Genomic DNA, 9,884 nt, shown 5'->3' with positions numbered 1-9,884 from the left:
CTTTTCCTGGCACAAATATGGCCTGGAGCTGAATGTTGAGGCTCAGGGCCACATTCCAGAGGTCCATTGCCATCCAGCATAGAGGATATGAATGTGTGCCTCCCTGTTTGTTGATATACCACATAACTGTGGTGTTGTCCGTCCTCATCAGCAAATGACCCTGTTGAAGAAATGGTCTGAATGTCTGAATTGCCTGTTTTACTGCCAGCATCTCTTTCTGATTTATGTGTAGGTTCATCTGGTCTTGAGTCCATAAGCCTTGTATGCACTTGTCCACCATGTGTGCCCCCCAACCGAGGTCTGAGGCGTCCGTGGTGATAGTCTGGTTTGGGTGAGGCCTGTGGAAGGGCAGTCCTTTGTTCAATTGACAGGCCTGGGCCCACCACTGGAATTCTTGCTTCAGGCATGGAATTATTGTAATTTGGGTTTCTAGGCTGTGCTTGTGCTGAGACCATAAATTCCTCAGGTACCATTGCAACTTCCTCATATGTAGTCTGGCATGTGGAATTAATATTATGCAGGATGCCATGTAACCCAGGGCTTGCAGGATTTTCCTTGCTGTAAGCTGGTTCTGCGTTGTTAATGCCATGAAATAGAGTGGTAGCTGCTTCTGTTTTTCTGCTGTGAGGAATGCCATCTGGTTTGATGTGTCCAGTTCTGCACCCAAGAAGGTTATCCTTTGGGATGGTATCAGCCTTGACTTTTTTGTGTTGACTGTGTATCCCAGGGCTTGCAGCAGGTGAATAACCTTTCAAATCTTTTGTTAATTTGTCTTTGCTGTCTGCTTGTAACAGGCAGTCGTCCAGGTATGGATAAATTTGAATTCCCTGAAGCCTGCAATGAGCAATTACTGATGCCAGGCATTTCATGAATACTCTGGGCGCAGTAGATAAGCCAAAAGGCAATGCTGAGAATTGATAATGCTCTGATCCTGCAAGAAATCTGAGGTATCTTCTGCAATTTGGTCGTATGGGGACGTGCAGGTATGCCTCCTTGAGATCCAGAGTCACCAGCCAAGACTCCTTGCCCAGCATGGGAAGGAGTTGCTGTAGGGTCAGCATTTTGAATTTTGGAACAATGAGATATGTGTTTAGAGCGGACAGGTCGAGGATAGGTCTCCATTGGTTTTCCTTTCTTGGTACTAGGAAAAGCCTTGAATAAAATCCTTGTCCTTGTTCCATAGCCGGTACCTTTTCTATAGCTTCTCATCCTTAGTAAGTGGTCTATTTGCTGTAGAGCGTTTGTCCTTTGGTTTGGAGGTAGGTTTGGCATTCCTCTCTTCCTTGGAAGAGTATGGAAGTGAAACCTGTAGCCTTTGTCTATTGTCTGTAAAATCCATTTGTCTCCTGTAATGTAATGCCAATTTACTGAAAATAAGGCTAGCTTTCCGCCTAAGGGTGCTGCCAGTTGTTCCCTGGTAGGCGGTTTCAGAGCCAAGTCACTGTGATTGTCCTGTGGAAGTGGTAGTGGCTGGATCTGTGGCAGTAGTTCTCTGGCTGTTAGGCTGCCACTGACGTCCCCTGTAGGCACCTCTGGATTGACCTCTGCCTCTAGGGCGTCTATTTCTACTTCTCTGTGCTCTGGTGGTGTCTGGAAAGGACCAATTCTTGGAAGGCCAGTTCCTACTAAACCTCGGAGGCTGGACCTGTAAGAAATCCTTGACTGTCTGGACAGATTTAGCTTTTTCTTCCACCTTCTTCAACACTTGCTGTGCAGGGGAACCAAACAAACTGTGCTTTTCCATGGGAGCATCTAGAAGCTTTGACTTTACATGGTCTGGTAAGGATTGCTCTTTTAACCATGCATGCCTTCTGATCACTGTACCAGTCATAGCTGATCTAAAGGAAGCCTCCAGTGCATCATAGCCGCATTTTAAGGAATGATTACTGACCTGCTGAGTGTTATGCACCAAATCCTGAAGGGACTTACGGTCTAAAGGCTCAGGCGAGGACAGTTTTTAGTGAGCTGATCTAACAGAAATTCCTGATACTGAATCATGTGGAATTGACAGTTTAAGGCCCTAGCCGAAAGAGTAGCAGAAGTATAAACTTTTTTACCCCATCTCTCCAATGCCCTAGATTCTCTCTCAGAGGGGAGGGTTTTGGCAGAGGCAGCTGCTACAGCTTTGGGGCCCTGTGAAATAGTTTCAGGATCTGCAATAGGAGCCTTATACAAATGATAATGTGTGTCCGGAACCCTGTAGTATCTGTCGGGCTTAGCAGGGGCCGGAGGTAGTGAGTCAGGGGCAGTACAAGCATCATTAAATGCATCATCCACAACTGTAAGTACTGGAGGAATAGCTAAAGGCCTATGCTGTGGTAAATGCAAAAAGGTCCTAAGCCTTTTCCTGGAGTCTGAAAAATCCTGGCCCTGCCATTGAAATTGTTTCCTCATAGCATGCAAGGTTTCCCCAAAAGAAAATTCCTCAGGAGGAGAGGCAGAAGGTATGGAATCCTCTGCATCAGAGTCCTCATATGGAGAATAAGGGCCTTCTGGAGGATTTGTATTTTCTGAATCATCAGAGGAGTAATCTGAAGAAACTGGCTCAGGGGGCTCTGCTCTAGGCCTCTTCTCTGGAGGTGGGTGAGAGGTCCTGTCAGGGTGAGACTGGGTTCCCCTGATCAAAGAAATGAGATCCTCTGCTAGACTAAGCATTTGAGTACTAGAGCTAGGCCTGTGAGAGGGGGTTTTAGCAGGCACGGCCTTTGTAGATTTAGCTGCTTTAGTCCTGGCAAAAGCCTTAATTGACATGGATGCAGGGGGCCTAGCAGCTCCACGTGCAGGAGTAGATACATCTAAGGGGATAGTATCTGATAAATCCTGAGAAACTGTAAGAGCAGGTGGATTTTCCATAGCAGATTCAGCCATGCTGGAAGAGGCCTCGGTAGAAGGAGGCATGCTTTCGGCCGAAGGAAGAACTGCGGACTCGGTTTCGGCCAAAACCGAGACACTCGCGGTTGGCTTAACCGCGGTTTGCCAAACCATGGACCGCTGAAAGTGTCGGTCCTTTTCCTTACGCTTTTTAGCTAATTGTGAAGTCGGAGTCTCCGACGGCATGATATAAGCAAAAGCGGAGCCGAAAAACTCCTCTGCAAACTCCGACCGACGTCTAAGTGTTCGTCGGTTGAAGGAAGCACAGGCTAGACAAGCTGCTACGTCGTGGTCTGGGCCTAAACAAGGTAGGCAGTAAGAGTGGAAATCTTTATGAGGTATTTGTTTCCCACAAGTTAAACAGTTATTCACTTTTTCTGACATCGGCTGAGGCAAGAAAGAGTCCCCAACGGGGTACTTAGCTTTTTAGAAGTCTTCGGTAGTAGCAATCTCTGGTTCTGACTGACCGGCACTTGCGAACAGCTTCTGCTTCGGGCGCCACGCGGCAAGAAAGACTGAGGAAAATGGAGTCGGCTGATGCCTTTATAGCCGCTGAACTGCAGCTATGACGTCGGGTGAAGTGCGACATCAGCCGAGGCCAGACCCAGACTTTGGAATCCGGCCGACCGAAGGGCTGCCTGAGGCCAGGACAACCCATTTGTAAGGACTGCAGATGCATCCTTGAAGGACATCTGGCACTTCATGCACGAAACCGGCAACTTATTACCCAGGACAAATGGGTTTTAAATATAGTATCCCAGGGATACAGATTTCATTTCCACACATTGCCAATCCCAAACAGATGTCCGGACCTGCCCCCAAATCAGTGGGCAGAGGCCCAGAAACAAGTACTGTCCCTCATGAGCATGGGGGCTATTCAACCAGTACCAGAAGAGGAAAAGGGACAAGATTTCTATTCAAGACTTTTCCTGGAACCCAGAAAAGACAAATCATGGCGTCCAATACTGGACTTATCCACTCTAAACACATTTCTGGACATTCCAAAATTCAAGATGTTGACTCTTCAACAGTTACTACCTATGCTAGGCAAAGATGCCTGGTTGGTAACTCTAGACTTAAAAGAGTCTTATCTGCATATCCCATTCAGGGAATCTTGCAGAAGATAACTTTGCTTCAAAGCAGACTACTTGCATTACCAGTTCCCTGCACTGCCCTTTGGCTTATCTATTGCGCCCAGGGTCTTCACAAAGTGCCTGGCTCCAGTAATTGCATTTTGCAGGCAAAGAAATATTCAAATATATCCATACCTGGACGATTGTCTAATTCAGGCAGAAAACAAGGACATTCTTCTAAAGCATCTGGCATTTGTAAAAAGGGTTCTAACTTGTCTAGGGTACACCATAAACGAAAAGGAATCACAACTGGTACCCTCTCAAAAAATTACATTCCTGGGTGCAAGCTTGAATACAACTTCCCAGATTACTTACCTTACGCCAGAAAAGCAAATTCAATTGGTGACTTACTTCAAGCAGGTGGCCACAAAAACCCTGCTATCTGCATGACAAATTCTGCAAGCCTTGGGGTTCATGGTCTCCTGCATTCTTCTAATTCCATAAGCAAGACTGCAAATGAGGAAACTTCAGTGGTACTTAAAAAGTTTATGGAGTCAACATTGTCACAGCCTGGAAACAATGATTCCTATCATGCCTTGCCTGCAACTTGAGTTGCTATGGTGGGCAGAGGCCTGCCACCAAAACAAGGGACTTCCATTCACTCCACCCCTTGCCACCCAAATCCTAACTACAGACGCATCAGACTATGCTTGGGGGGCTCATCTGGCGGGAAAGTGCATTCAGGGTAAATGCAGCCCAAATCAAATGCACCTTCATATCAATCAGAAAGAGATGCTAGCTGTACAGAATGCACTAACAGCCTTCAAGACTACCTTCATCCAGGACAATTAATGACAAAAACAGACAACACCACAGTTATGTGGTACATAAACAAGCAGGAGGGTACACATTCCTACCCCCTTTGCAGACTAGCCATGGCATTGTGGAACATGGCCTTGACCTACCAAATACAACTATAAGCTCAATTCCTGTCAGGAAAGCTAAATACTCTGGCAGACGAACTAAGCAGAAGTCTTATGGACCCACAGGAATGGAAACTGGAACCACAAATTTTCAACATGACACACAAATGGGGGAGTCCAGACATAGATCTTTTTGCCTCACCCCAGAACTATCAGTTGGACAAAGTTTGTACAAGAATTCATCACAAAAAAGCTTGGAAAGTGGATGCTCTATCATTCAGCTGGAAAAAACTAGCAGTCTATGTTTTTCCCCCTCTGCTCTCCAAAGTTCTACCAAAAGTCAAACAGGACAAACCAAAATTGATTCTGATTGCTCCAGACTGGCCTCGTCAACACTGGTACCCACTCCTGTGCAATGTGTCACACCTTCCTCTGTGGCACCTGCCTTAGACACCTTACCTACTGTGTCAGCAGAACTACCAAATTCTGCACACTCAGCTCCAAACTTTGAATCTTGCAACATGGCTAATCATCTAATTTCACCCTTGGCATCCCTCAGCAAACCTGTGATGGATGTCATTTTGGAGGCTAGAAGGCCTAGTACTAGAAAATCTTATGCTGACAAACGGAAAAGATTCTGTGCCTGGAACCAATCACAAGGAATAAGCACAGCAATGCCCAACATTCCTCAGATTCTGCAATACATAACTGAGATGCTTCACAAGGGCCTATCTTTTTCTTCCATAAAAATCCATGCCCCTGCCATTACAGCTCATTACAACACAGAACCTCCCTCCCCTCTTCTCTCATCCTCTGCTAAAGCAGTATCTCAGAGGGGCCAAAAAATTAAGACCTTTCAGGAGAGCGCCAACCCCTGCATGGGACCTCAGTTTTGTTTTGGAAAAACTCGCTCTGCCTCCTTTTGAGCCAGCTGCTAATGCAGACCTAAAATTTCTCTCCTGGAAAACAGCTTTGCTTTTAGCAGTCACTTCAGCCAGAAGGATTTCTGAATTACAGGCTGTTATGGCAGTGGAGCCTTTCATTATTTTTCATGCGGGCAGGGTGTCTCTCAGGACCAATCCATCTTTCATGCCTAAGGTGTTATCCAGTGTAGCTCTTAATCAAACCATTCATCTGCCAACTTTCTTTCCCAATCCACAGAACAAGGGTGAGTGGATTCTGCATTCATTGGATGTACACAGACAACTTAGGTTTTACTTAAACAGGACAAAATCTCTAAGAAAATCTGAACAACTATTGGTGGCACTTGCTGCAGGGGCAGAGGGAAAGTCTATTTCAAAGCAGACTATTTCCAAATGGATAAGCCATTGTATTCATTTCTGCTATATGCACCATGGTAAACCTATCCCCAAGGGGATCAGATCTCATTCCACCAGGGCTGCATCTACTTCTGCAGCCTTTCTCAGAGGGGTTCATACCAGAGACATTCTAGAAGCTGCTACTTGGAGATCAGTTCATACGTTCACCAAACATTACCATTTATCTGTCTTCTCTAAATCCAGAGCTGGCTTTGTCACTGCTATCCTGCAGGGCTTTATAGCTTCTCCTAATGCTATATAAATCCATCCTCCCAACCATAGCTTTGGGAATCTACCCAAATATAATGACTGCAACAGTGAAACACGAAGAACATAGCACAGTTGTGTACACTTACCATAAATGTAGATGTTCGAGTGTATTCACTGTTGCAGTCCTGGTTACCCACCCTGCAGCCCCCTAATTTTTCTCTTACTATACCTCTACTTTCTTTTACTATGCTTAAAAGCCTTTTTGGTGTATTTGCTTTTGTTTGGAGGTATATTTTTTGTGTTTTAAATTATTTATATATATATATATATATAATATATATATATATATATATATATATATATATATATATATATATATATATATATATATATAATATATATATATATATAATATATATATATATATATATATATATATATATATATATATATATATATATATATATATATTGCTCCCCATTTGGGGGGCACCTGACATCTGGGGCAAGAAAAATGGATGTGATGGCATCGGCTTCACGTTTTATACCCCTGACAACCTGACGTCATGGAAGAAGGGACAGCAACCGACGCAGGACCCAAAACGTTGTTTATCAGGCTGACTGAGGGCAACCTGCCAGCAGATTACCCAAATGTAATGACTGCAACAGTGAATACACTCAAACATCTACATTTATGGTAAGTGTACACAACTGTACTTTCTAAATAGAGACCCCATGGTCTCTTATCATCCATGACTATATGATCAATAGCCATGAAAGAAAAATCATGGTCACTATTAATGCTGATATGCCTGGCTAAGGCATTGTTTGAATTGTTCTTCCTAATAGCATACATATGCTCGTAAATCCTTTGGCTAAATTTCCTCTCTGTTTTGCCTATGTAAAACACAGGGCATAGATTACACATAGCCAGATATACGAGTGCTTTGTAAGAACAATTATATTTGCCTTTGATTTTGTATTTTACAGCATTAATTTCAAAAGAATTACCCATCTTCATTTTATGACACCAATGGCAGGAACCACATTTAAAAGTGCCTGGATGTTGATAATTGGCCGGCTGTCTACTCTTCAAAAGATTTTTTAAGTTCCTGCCTTTTCTGTATGTTAAACAAGGTCCATCTCCTACACAAACCCTGATAATCTACATCCTCCATGAGAATGTCACAGTTTTTCTGGAAGATCATCTTCAGGCAGTGTAATTACTAGTGAGTTACTGAAATTTGCCCAGAAATCTAGGTCCACTGACTTTTTCTGCTAAGTTTCTCTTTTCACATTGAGAGAGCTAGACTTAAGCTGTTACTCAATATGCAGCCATTATGGAAGTTCTCTTCTAGTTCAGTTTTAAGAAATGTAGGCACTGCAATATAAAAACAGAGGAAAAGCTGGACAAAACAGCATATCAGAAAAATGTACATAATTTTTCTTACTTTTGCATAGGGGAATGACTGGATTTAGGCCCTTGGCTTAATTTAATAGGAAGTTTTAAGGGGTAGCAAATGTAATGAAAAGTTTTCCTCTAGCGCATATATTTTCAAAGAGCAATGTGGAAGGCTTGTGTTGAAGGTCAGCTGTATATCTGGTCCTCAGGTTTCTATGGAGACAATCTGATAAAGGGCAACAACAACAGACTATCTCTCTTTGCTAAAAGATAATGTTTTCTGAAAGAATCCAAGGTGTTTTCTACATCAGGGAGAGGAACAAAGATAAGACAAAGACAGCACTTGATGGAAGTAGAAGCACAGGCTGTACCATGCATCTTAGCATGGATAACCTTCATTATAGGTTAACTCAATCTTGTGAGTGTGGCTGTCAGTCTGGGACATTTGTTCCTACTGGGAGGGTTAAACTTCATTATTTGAAGATGTGCATAGTTCTATGTGTTAGTATTGTGTTAATAGGTTCTAGGGGTGTTTTGGGGAGTGTGCTTGTTTTTTGTTTGAGGGGTTTCAATAAAATAAAGTCTTATAAGGTGTTACATAGGCTGAAATGGATATATGAGGTTGATTGTGATGATATATGAAAGACTGGAGGTGAAAATTAAAGTTGGGTGTAATCTCTAAATTTTGTTTGAGCAGAGGAACCAGGCAGGTTGTCTTCTTTCCCCTTTATTTACATTATATTTAGAACCATTGGTAAAGAAAATGGAGGACTCATAAATTCAAGGATATAATTGGTATGGTAATCAAGAAACACTGGCATTTCTTTATACCTGATAAAACCAGAAAGAGACATTTTGAGACAGTTTCAAGTCTTTTTGGGATACATAATTAATGAAGATAAAAGAAAGGAAATCGCTATAAACTATGTCCCCTCACACAAATTGGTTCAGCACTTCCCATATTTATGGGGACATGATAAAATGAAGTGCTTAGGAGTATGGATTAAAAAGTTTTATGTTATGGGAGCTAAGGATATGGGAGAAGAGACTAGACAAAAGATGAGAAACTGGAAGCTCTGTTTTATGGATAACAAGATACAAGCAGTGAAAATGTTTTTAGTCCGTTTGGTTTTATACACAGGTCAGACATATTTTTATTAACCAGAAGAGAAGTTGTGGATAGAAATTAATACAGGGTTGAAGGCATATCTCTTAATCTGTTAGTGCAAGAAATCTGGACAAAGCCTAAAATAAGAGGGGGGGGGGGGCAAAGGCCAAAAATAGGGACGCATTTTAAATTGTGTTCTTATAAACTTAAAAAGTTGCTAGAACAACAGGAATTGAGTTAGGATGCAGTTTCTGAAATGCAAATCTATATCATTATTTAGTGATTTCGGTCCTCAGTTCATTGCAGAGAGTTGCTCCAAATCCAGAAATGTTATGAGGAACAGACCAAAAATTGTTTCTTGTTTCTTTCGGCTTTTCCTGGTTAAGGGTCGCCACAGCAGAACTCCAGTCCTCTAATGATTGGCAGTAGATTTTTTACGTGCTAAGTTTGCCAGCCCTGACGCACAACCTTCAATGAAGGTACGCCCATTCATGCATGTCTCCACACAAAAGATGCTCTAGCTGAGAATCGAACGGCACAACGTCTTGCTGTGAGGCGACAATGCTACCGCAGCACCACCACCGCAGTAGGAACAGACCAAAAATATGAGACAAAAATCTGGACAGTGTAGAGGTATGGTTGAAAGATTTCTATCTGGGAGGGGAAGCGAACAAGAGTCAAGTGGGATAAGTTAATCCTTCCAATAGAAAAAGGTGGTTTGGGATTACCTGATTTGAAGGGGTATTTCAGAGCTACATGGTTAAGACTCATAGACAGCACAAGCACAAGCTAAAATTCGATGTGGAAAGAGATGATGATGAAACAGGGGAGGAGCACAATAAACAGAAAGAGACTGGGATTTAGGATGCAGATTCTTAAGGAAACCAACAATAACCATACAGAATATTATATTCATAAAGTAGCAGAAAGTATTCTAAGAACTACACCAACACGGGGGTGAAGAAAGGAGATTCTCCTG

The sequence above is a fragment of the Protopterus annectens genome, chromosome 3.part0, assembly GCF_019279795.1.
Source record: "Protopterus annectens isolate FY-2018-M chromosome 3.part0, PAN1.0, whole genome shotgun sequence".
NCBI classification, from domain to species: Eukaryota; Metazoa; Chordata; order Ceratodontiformes; family Protopteridae; genus Protopterus; species Protopterus annectens.
Note: the sequence above shows the minus strand (reverse complement) of the source record.